The sequence below is a fragment of the Felis catus genome, chromosome B3 (assembly GCF_018350175.1).
Source record: "Felis catus isolate Fca126 chromosome B3, F.catus_Fca126_mat1.0, whole genome shotgun sequence".
NCBI classification, from domain to species: Eukaryota; Metazoa; Chordata; class Mammalia; order Carnivora; family Felidae; genus Felis; species Felis catus.
The window spans coordinates 79,783,415-79,792,471 of record NC_058373.1 but is presented as its reverse complement, the minus strand read 5'-3'; positions in this window follow the sequence as shown (position 1 = coordinate 79,792,471).

Sequence of the window (9,057 nt, the reverse complement as noted above, 5' to 3'; positions counted from 1 at the left end):
TAAGTTCATCACTGAACATTATGCAGAATTACTTCTCTGTGAAAAAGAAGGGCAAGTGGAAAACATTTCTTGAATCATTTATTTGTCATAGGGCCCTGTTGGGACTTTCTGAAGGCTGTAGAGTTGAAAATATTGAACCTTATGATTTAATTTGAGAAGTAAAGTTTCCTGAGTACTAAACAGTAACAAGATAAATATCAGTCTAGACCATATCCATGAATGTGTCATAATGGTGTGGATTAACAAAATCATCTCTGAAGTAGTAGGGCAATGTTTATCAGGTGTGTTTTCTTTGAAGATTTAAATTATGAAAGATCCAAAAGATAAACAGAAGACACAAAGTACTAAAAGAGTGAGGCAACTGTTTTGATTGAACCAGGTTAATAAATGATGAGTAGAAGATAAATCATATTTAAGATATATGTTTGAAAAACTAAGCAGACCTAGCTAGGGTATTGAGAAGAATAAAATACTTAGGAATGAATTTAACAAAAGAAGTACAAAAGTTACATTTTTAAAACTATAAAACATTGTTGAAAGAAGTTTAAGAAACCAAATGATGGAAAAATGTTCCACGTATATGGATCAGAAGACAATATTGTGAAAATAACAGTATTCTAAAATTGTTCTACAAACTCAGTGCAATAACCATCAAAATCTATCTTTGCAGAAATTGACAAGCTGATCCTAAAATTCATATGGAAATTCAAGGGATCTAGAGTAAGCAAATATTCTTGATAAAGGAGAACAAATTTGGAGGGTTCACATTTACTGGATTCATATTTACTGAATTCACCTTTCAAAACTTACTACTAATGTACAGTAATTAAGACTGTATGGTACTGGCATAAGGATGGACACATAATCAATGGAATAGAATTGGTAGTCCAGAAGTAAACCCTCACCTTTATGGACACTTAATTTTTGACTTGGTGCCAAGATGATTCAAGGGGTAGAGAATATTCTTTCAACAAACAGAGCTAAGACAACTGATCACAGAGACCACATGACTCTCTATTGTTTTTCTCTCTCGACCCAATTTACACGTTTCTCATACCTGCTTTGGGTCTGTAAGCATTTGATTCTTCAACCTTGTTCTCATTCAACCATCTACCCATTGCTTGAATTCTGCTTATCATTTCTCTAAGAGGTTTTAGCATATGCTTGAATATGTGTTATGGCCAGAGATCTCCTTACCCTGAGCTCCATTACTTAAATCAGTAGTTCTTTACAGGGAGAATTTTTAAATTATGTGATTATTTTTATTTTTTTATAGGAATTGGAGGATGATGCTGTTACTTAGAGGGGATGAGCAGGTAGAGAAGCTGGATGTCCCATGATGCATATGTCAGGTTTGTACAATAGAGAATTATGGTACATGATTTTCAAATATCCCATCAACATTGGTGTAGAGGAAAACTGGTTTACAATTATTTGAGTCTAGGAAATAATTTTCTATATCACAACAGAGTTTCCTTCTTTATAGTTTTAAACTAAAATTCCCAGGAATGTAATACTGTTAAATCAAGGGGATATTGCACTTCATTTTCTGAGCATTGTTTACCATTTCAGAAAATCACATCCACAAAACAATACCACTTACTATAATTGAGTGACCAATATAACATGCCACCCATCACTGCCACATGTAAATATATAACAAAGGAAACCTGAGACTCTTTTTAACAGACTTAGATTTAAGTATTATTAAATAGCAAAGATACACAAGATACAGGGATCTCATTGACTTTTATTAATAAAGATTCTTTTTATATTTCATATTATTGCCATTGTATACATGAAAAAAATTTTGAATAACAATAATAAGAAATCTAGATTTAAAAACTTACATTTGAAAGTATTCATTAATTTTAGGGGTTGCCTGTTTTTGCCAGTGTACATAGATTCTGTGTCTGTCATAGTTTTTCTGTGGTTTCTTTTATTAGTTGCTTCTTTTTGCAGTACACCTCCATCCCCCATAGCTTATCAAAGGATATGGTCTCCTGGGTCTTTCTAAGTGCCAGAGATTGATCGTGATCCTCAACATGTGGAAGAATTCAAGGCAGGAGATATGTTTTCAGAGATACTTTGTCACTATCCCGTCATAACATTGGGAATTATTTTGACATTGCACTTATAAATAAGGCCCAGCTCGTTTGTGCTAATATCATACTTCATCATTTTCTCTGTTTCCAAAGTCTGTAATTTGTCTTGGCATGTTATCCTTATTTCAATTAAGATTATTTCCCTCTTTTTCTTATAGACAAATAAGTCTGGTCTCTTAGGACTTATTTCTATTTTAGTGACCATTTATATCAACATTCTTTTATTTTCCTGAATTTCTTGTATTGCAGGGTTTCTGACTTTAGTTCTCTTAAATCCCAATGTATTCATTATCAGTGGGTGCAGGCATCCGTCTAGATCATCAAGTTTTCTGGATCAGCCTTGCCTGAGCATTTACATGTTGAAATACGTTATTTTAGTATAAATTACTCTCTTTTATTCCACTGACAGTGCTGTTCTGAGCCATAGTGGAGCTGAGATACCTCTGTGCTTCCTATTATCAGTCTCTGAGCTGAACCAAAATACAAGCCTTGCTGAACGCTGTCTGCATCTTCCTTCTCTCACCCCTTGCAGCCCAGAGCACCTCTAGGGTTTGGCCAGGGCAGCAACCAAGAGAGTCTGTCCCTTGGGCTTTCTCTTCTGCATGGTAACATTCCCAGCTGCCACTCCTTATGTGACATAGTTTCAAATATTTAAATACTGGTAACAAGGTGCTTTCAACTCTCTCTATAATGGGTTTGGAATCAATTCCCTAAATCTCTCTGATTTATTCTTAAATTTCACTTACGTTATTTCTATAGTGTCCTAATTAACTTATCCCCCTTTGTTTCTCCTTACAATTCTAATTCCACAGAAGCCAGTTAACCTCTGAAATGTAGGTGTGATCATGTAACTCTCCTGCTCAAAGACCTTCAATTTCTCTCTCTCTCTACATATATATATATATATATATATATATATATATATATATATGTATGTATTATATGTGTACATATTACATATATAAATGTATATAATACTTCTTACTGTTTCTAATTTTTGTCCTGAATTAAGTCCAAGTTCCCTATTATTTTATTCATGATTTTCTTACTGGTGATCTCAAATAACTTTCCCAGTATTATTTCTTTCAGTCCTCTGTACACAGGTTTTGCTTACACTTTTGCCACACTGGTGGTTTGCAACTCCCCAAACACATTAATTGGTTTCAGATATTCACACTTTTATTTAAACAATTTAATTTCCCTGGGATGACCTCTTCATTTCTTTGGGCATCTTTGCTCTCCTTCAAACACACATTCAACTGTTGCTTTTTTCCTGAACTTGTGCTTGTACTCTACTCTGATTGACATCTCCTTCCTCTGAATTCTGAAGCCCCTTTTTAGTTCTTTTACAACATTAGATGGCATCACATATATATTGTATATTTTTCATTTCCCCTACAAAAATCCAACTACCTTGGTGAAATGATGGGGAATAGTATTAAGAATGTGAACTCTGGAGGCAGACCTACTGGGTCTGAATCTGGACTCAACCACTTAATAACTATTTGGCTGTCTCAGACACCCAGTATCTAGAGTGTATTAAGTATGTATTTTTAATTCTGATACTTTAATATCTGGGAAATTCCTGATCTTGCAAGACTTGCCTGCCCCTACTAGGGCTAGCCTGTTCTTAGAGAAGGTACATGACTAGCCAGTGAGCACATGTTTCATATCCAGAGTAACCAATCCAAAGCCACTACCTCCTCTATCAGGCTCTTACACTCCAGGTCAATATGCTCCTGCCTCAATCTCCCTAGGACTAGGCACCAGGCAAATTGGAAACAGCTCTTACACCCTGGAGCCCCCTGAAATCATTCATACTAGAGAATCGTAAGCTTGCTTGCTCTGCCTTGCTTTTTTCTTCCAATAGAAACCTTTCGTTCACATTTTCTGTCCACTCCCTTTGCCTCCTAATTGATTCTGGTGCTTCCTTTTGTGGCCCTGGATAGCATGGCATGTCCCCCTTCTTGGGAACAATCAGTGGCAGTCATCTCCTGGTGTGTTAGCCTCACTCTACCTGAAAAATAATAAAACCTACATATTAAAACATAGTGCATGTTGGGAAGGCCAAATGAGGTAATATATGTAAAGCACAGAGATCAATGTCTGATACATAATTGGTACTGCATGAGCTTCGGCTGGTATTAAGAGCAGCGATCGTATGAAAAGCATCTTTGTGATCTCCCAGAATACTTTGCATGCATTCTCAATAAATATGTGACTAATAAATGAATGCAGCTCTTTAAATGACTGCTGTCCTAAAAAGTATCATTGACAAAGAGCAAGAACAAATTCATAAGTGGATTAGGGAGAAAGGATAATCAAGAGGAAAACAAAACAGTAACAGAAGGAAAATGTTAGCACTGGCAATTTGAAGGGGAGTTTGAGAGGGAGCGAGGGGAGGGAACTGAATAAAGCTGAGATCAGAGAAGTGGACTGCCATTAAGAGAAGAGGTAAGAGCTAACTGGAGATAAAAATCTAAAGGGATGGAGAACATCAGAAGGACCTGAAAGGAATAGGGAAATCAAATCTAAAGTTTTTAATATTAAAACCTAATTACAAATTCTCTGCTCAGGGTGTTCAGGTGTGACCTATCCATCTGCAGACTTTGATATTGACAAAAATGGGGGAATAAAGAGCTATTCAGTGCATGTGCTTAGGGCCAAAGTAAGAACTGCGTGAAATGATTCCATTTTCACTCCATGAATTTTCACTTATGAAAAATTAGACTTTTGCAGAAACTATGAATTTATAAGGACTAAAATTGTGTCATTTCTACCACAGAACAGTAGGTTGTCACAGCACAGAAAATAAACACAAGTGGCAAAATTCCACGTCAGTACTACATACACAACTCACTAATATTGCCCCTGGCAAAAAATTTGTTGAGCTATCTAATGTTAAAGGAAAAATAACTCTTTGGTCAGAATGATGGACTTTTACCTGTGACAAGTCACCTGTCATGGAAGAGGGAAAGAACAACTTAGAAACTTACAGAAAAAAAAAGTTTATTTCTTTAGGCATATATCACATCTTTTTCACCAACAGTGAGAATTTTTTTTCTTACAGTTCTGGAAGAGAAAGCAAAACTGAACTCAGTCAAAGTGTCTCATATGAAAAAAAAAAATCTGTGTCCATAAGCTTGGAAAAGCATAGTGCTTCATTTTAAATTTTTTAGGAAAGATGACAAATAAAAAAACAGAACAGATGTTATGTCTCTAAGCAACATCATCTTTGACACATCTTGAAGCTTTGTGAAACCTGCTCTATTTTATTTCTAACTTTTTATATCATAAAGGAAGGAAGACAGCAATGTTTAGTTGTTGTGTTTCCTTGGGTTGTTAGTGAATTCTTTGCTCTTTTTCCACTGCACCACAAGCAAATACTTGCTCCTAGGCTTTCTCAATCTATAATCAAAGGGTTGTTTAAGTGCAGTTACTCATTTTATTTAATTTAACTGTGCAGCATAATTATTATTTACAGATTGTGAAGAAATATCTAAAGAAAACTATGCTAGTACTAAATGTATTATGGTATGGTGTAAATGTATTATTGTGTCACCTCTGCAACCCTTTAGGCAAAATTACTGTTTATTTTCAAAAATAAATTTATGAATCACAAAAAAGAAAATATACATAGAAAATGTGAGTCCTTTACCTGGCACAACAAATCAATGCTACAGTCAACAGCTTTGTCCTTTATTTATTAAGATCTAACATACAATGATGAAATTATTAGACAAAATAATGAGTCTCTATCAATCTGTCTTTAGTTTTATAAAACCCAGCTTTACTCTGTCAGCCTTGTCAATGCTACTGAATATTAATGGGAATAAAGTTAATTGCTGGGTGGGAAAAGGTCTTACTTGAAGTGAAAAGGAAGCACCTTGTTGAAATCTGTCGTTTTTGACAAGCCATAATTTATTTCTACTTAGTGATATGTACCGACAGATTTCAAACCTCACTCTTATCTTTACCACAGATTCTAATTATTTTCATTTGGGATGTTGTTGGATCCTGAGCCTCTGACCACTTTCATCATTTAGAAATAAATTACTTCATGAAAGGTGGTTATACATTCTAAGTGAAAGGAGTTTTGCCTAGAGTATAAGGAAACAGCTGCCTTCTGCAAGCTTCAGAAAACACATGAATGTATTTATGGTATCTCAGTGAACAAAAAGGAGAGGAGAGCAATGACTTTCAGAACAAGAAAGGGTTATATATGAACCTAATAACTTTCTAGCACAGCTAAATGCTAGTTAAACCACTTCATTCAAAGAAATGAATAATGAGTAATCACTTAAGGTTCATCCTGATTAGATTGTCACCTGATTGGAAACATAACATTCAGTTGTGTTGAGAATCTTAAGAACTTTCCATTAAATTTTAAACAGCTATAATGTTAAAACAATACATATTTTATTTTAAATCAGTAGTCTATCAAATGTACTGCCGTTCTTCCCTGAGTAGAGTTTAGGAAATAACCTTGAAAATAAGCACTGGCCAGTTCATGAGGTTCTTATTAGAAAGGACCAAAATAAGATAAGGTGATGAATTGAAAATACATTTAATATTGTCTATTTCCTCTTCATATATCCTTGTAGCTACTTTTTTGTTAAATGAGAATCTGCATCCATTGTTGGAAACTTTGGCCTCCTATTAGCTGAAGGTTTATTGTGGTCCTTACACAAATAATAGAGAAAGCACTAGAAAGAAAAAAAAATAGCTAGGAGGAAAAGGTGTTGTTCGATGGGATCAACACAGGGTTTTGTTTTTAGAAATTAGACTTTGTGGCCTAGTGATTTCGGTAATGGTTTAATACACGAAATCTGTCTGTCCTCATGGCCTGGCCTCATAGTTGGGTGTTGATTCTTTAGTATATTTGGCACCTACATCTAATAACATTTCAGGAACCTGCTCTTTTCCCCTTGGCTGAAAGTAAGTGCCATATGTGACTGGCCAGCAGATTGGGTGGCGTTTATGTTGTGGTTCTTAGTCATCCCAATTTTTTTCCACCACATCCCAGTCACAATGGGGAAAAATGAAAAGCAGCTGCTAACAGCCTCACAACAGTTCTGTAATTACTTTCCTGGGCTGGCATTATATGATTTGACAATGGCCTGGGGATGTAACAAATAAGAAAAACCTTGTCATTCAATTTAAAAGGCTTCCTACCAGGGCAACACACTCCCCACCTCATCAGAATGACAGTACTCAACTCTGACACAGCCAGTGTGTTTAGTGCCGAGAGACGTAACTACAGCCAGGTGGAGCCAAGCACAAACAGCCAACTTGCTTTCCTATTGACACTGCCATTGAATTGAAAGAGGAATCCTAACGTAGGCCAAAGATTCACATCTCAGTTCCAAGCAGCTCCAGCCTATTCATTCCAAGAACAAATGCTAATATATTGGAGTATTTTCGTTAAAGAGCAGTTTTTAGAAATGGCAGTCCTGCTTTGCCAAAGATTTCAAGTTTCCTCGATGATAGCATTTGCCATTTTCGTAGCTTTGCCATTTCGTAGGATAATCAAGTTTCATCCTACCTTCCTGAGACAATATTAGGAACTGGTTCTATTGGTCAGAGTGGGCTAGCTATCATAAAACTCAATCCCAATTGTCAGTGAGTTAGAACTATAAAGATTTTAGCCCTCATTCATGTTATTGCCCAATAAAGAGTTTGGTGCGTGGTCTTCTACCTTGAGATTCAGAGACACAGATTAACAGCCTCCTTCTGTGTAGTGATTCCATCATCTTCTCAGGCCTCTGAATCCCTCACTGTATCCTATCTTTCTGACCAGGGGACAAGGGAAGAAATCAAAATTACAAAGCAAATTTAAGAACTCAGCCTGGGGAGTGCAATCCTATTTTATTGAATTTCTACCCTAACCTGTTGCCAAGAACTACTGTCAAGATGAACGGGGTTGACAGCAATAGCACTGCTAGGAATTTATCCAAGGGATACAGGAGTACTGATGCATAGGGCCACTTGTACCCCAATGTTCATAGCAGCACTCTCAACAATAGCCAAATTATGGAAAGAGCCTAAATGTCCATCAACTGATGAATGGATAAAGAAATTGTGGTTTATATACACAATGGAATATTACGTGGCAATGAGAAAAAATGAAATATGGCCTTTTGTAGCAACGTGGATGGAACTGGAGAGTGTGATGCTAAGTGAAATAAGCCATACAGAGAAAGACAGATACCATATGGTTTCACTCTTATGTGGATCCTGAGAAACTTAACAGGAACCCATGGGGGAGGGGAAGGAAAAAAAAAAAAGAGGTTAGAGTGGGAGAGAGCCAAAGCATAAGAGACTGTTAAAAACTGAGAACAAACTGAGGGTTGATGGGGGGTGGGAGGGAGGAGAGGGTGGGTGATGGGTATTGAAGAGGGCACCTTTTGGAATGAGCACTGGGTGTTGTATGGAAACCAATTTGTCAATAAATTTCATAAAAAAAAAAAAGAATGGGTTCAAACTTAAATGACCAAGAATAAAAAAAAAAAAAAAGATGAACGGGGTTGAGAAATGAAGTTCAGCAGTATACCAAGAGTGTATCAAATTCAGCAATATGCCAAGAGATAGTGTCAGTTCCCACCATGTTTTATTGCGCAATGAAATTTTTTTTTAATCATTAATCACTGCAGCTTACAATCACTTAAAAGTAACCTAAGACCATGAAATTATCATGTTCCCTGGTATACTGTACAGCTCTTCTCCACTAGTAACAGTGATGAGGCAAATATATATATGTTATATATATATTTAATGTTTATTTTTGAGAGAGAAGAGAGAGCAAGTGCATGAGTGGGGGAGGGGCAGAAATAGAGGGACCAGAGGATCTGAAGTGGGCTCTGTGCTGACAGCAGAGAGCCTGACTTGCACCCATGAACCACTGAGATCATAACCTGAGCTGAAGTGGATGCTTAACCGAGTAAGCCACCCA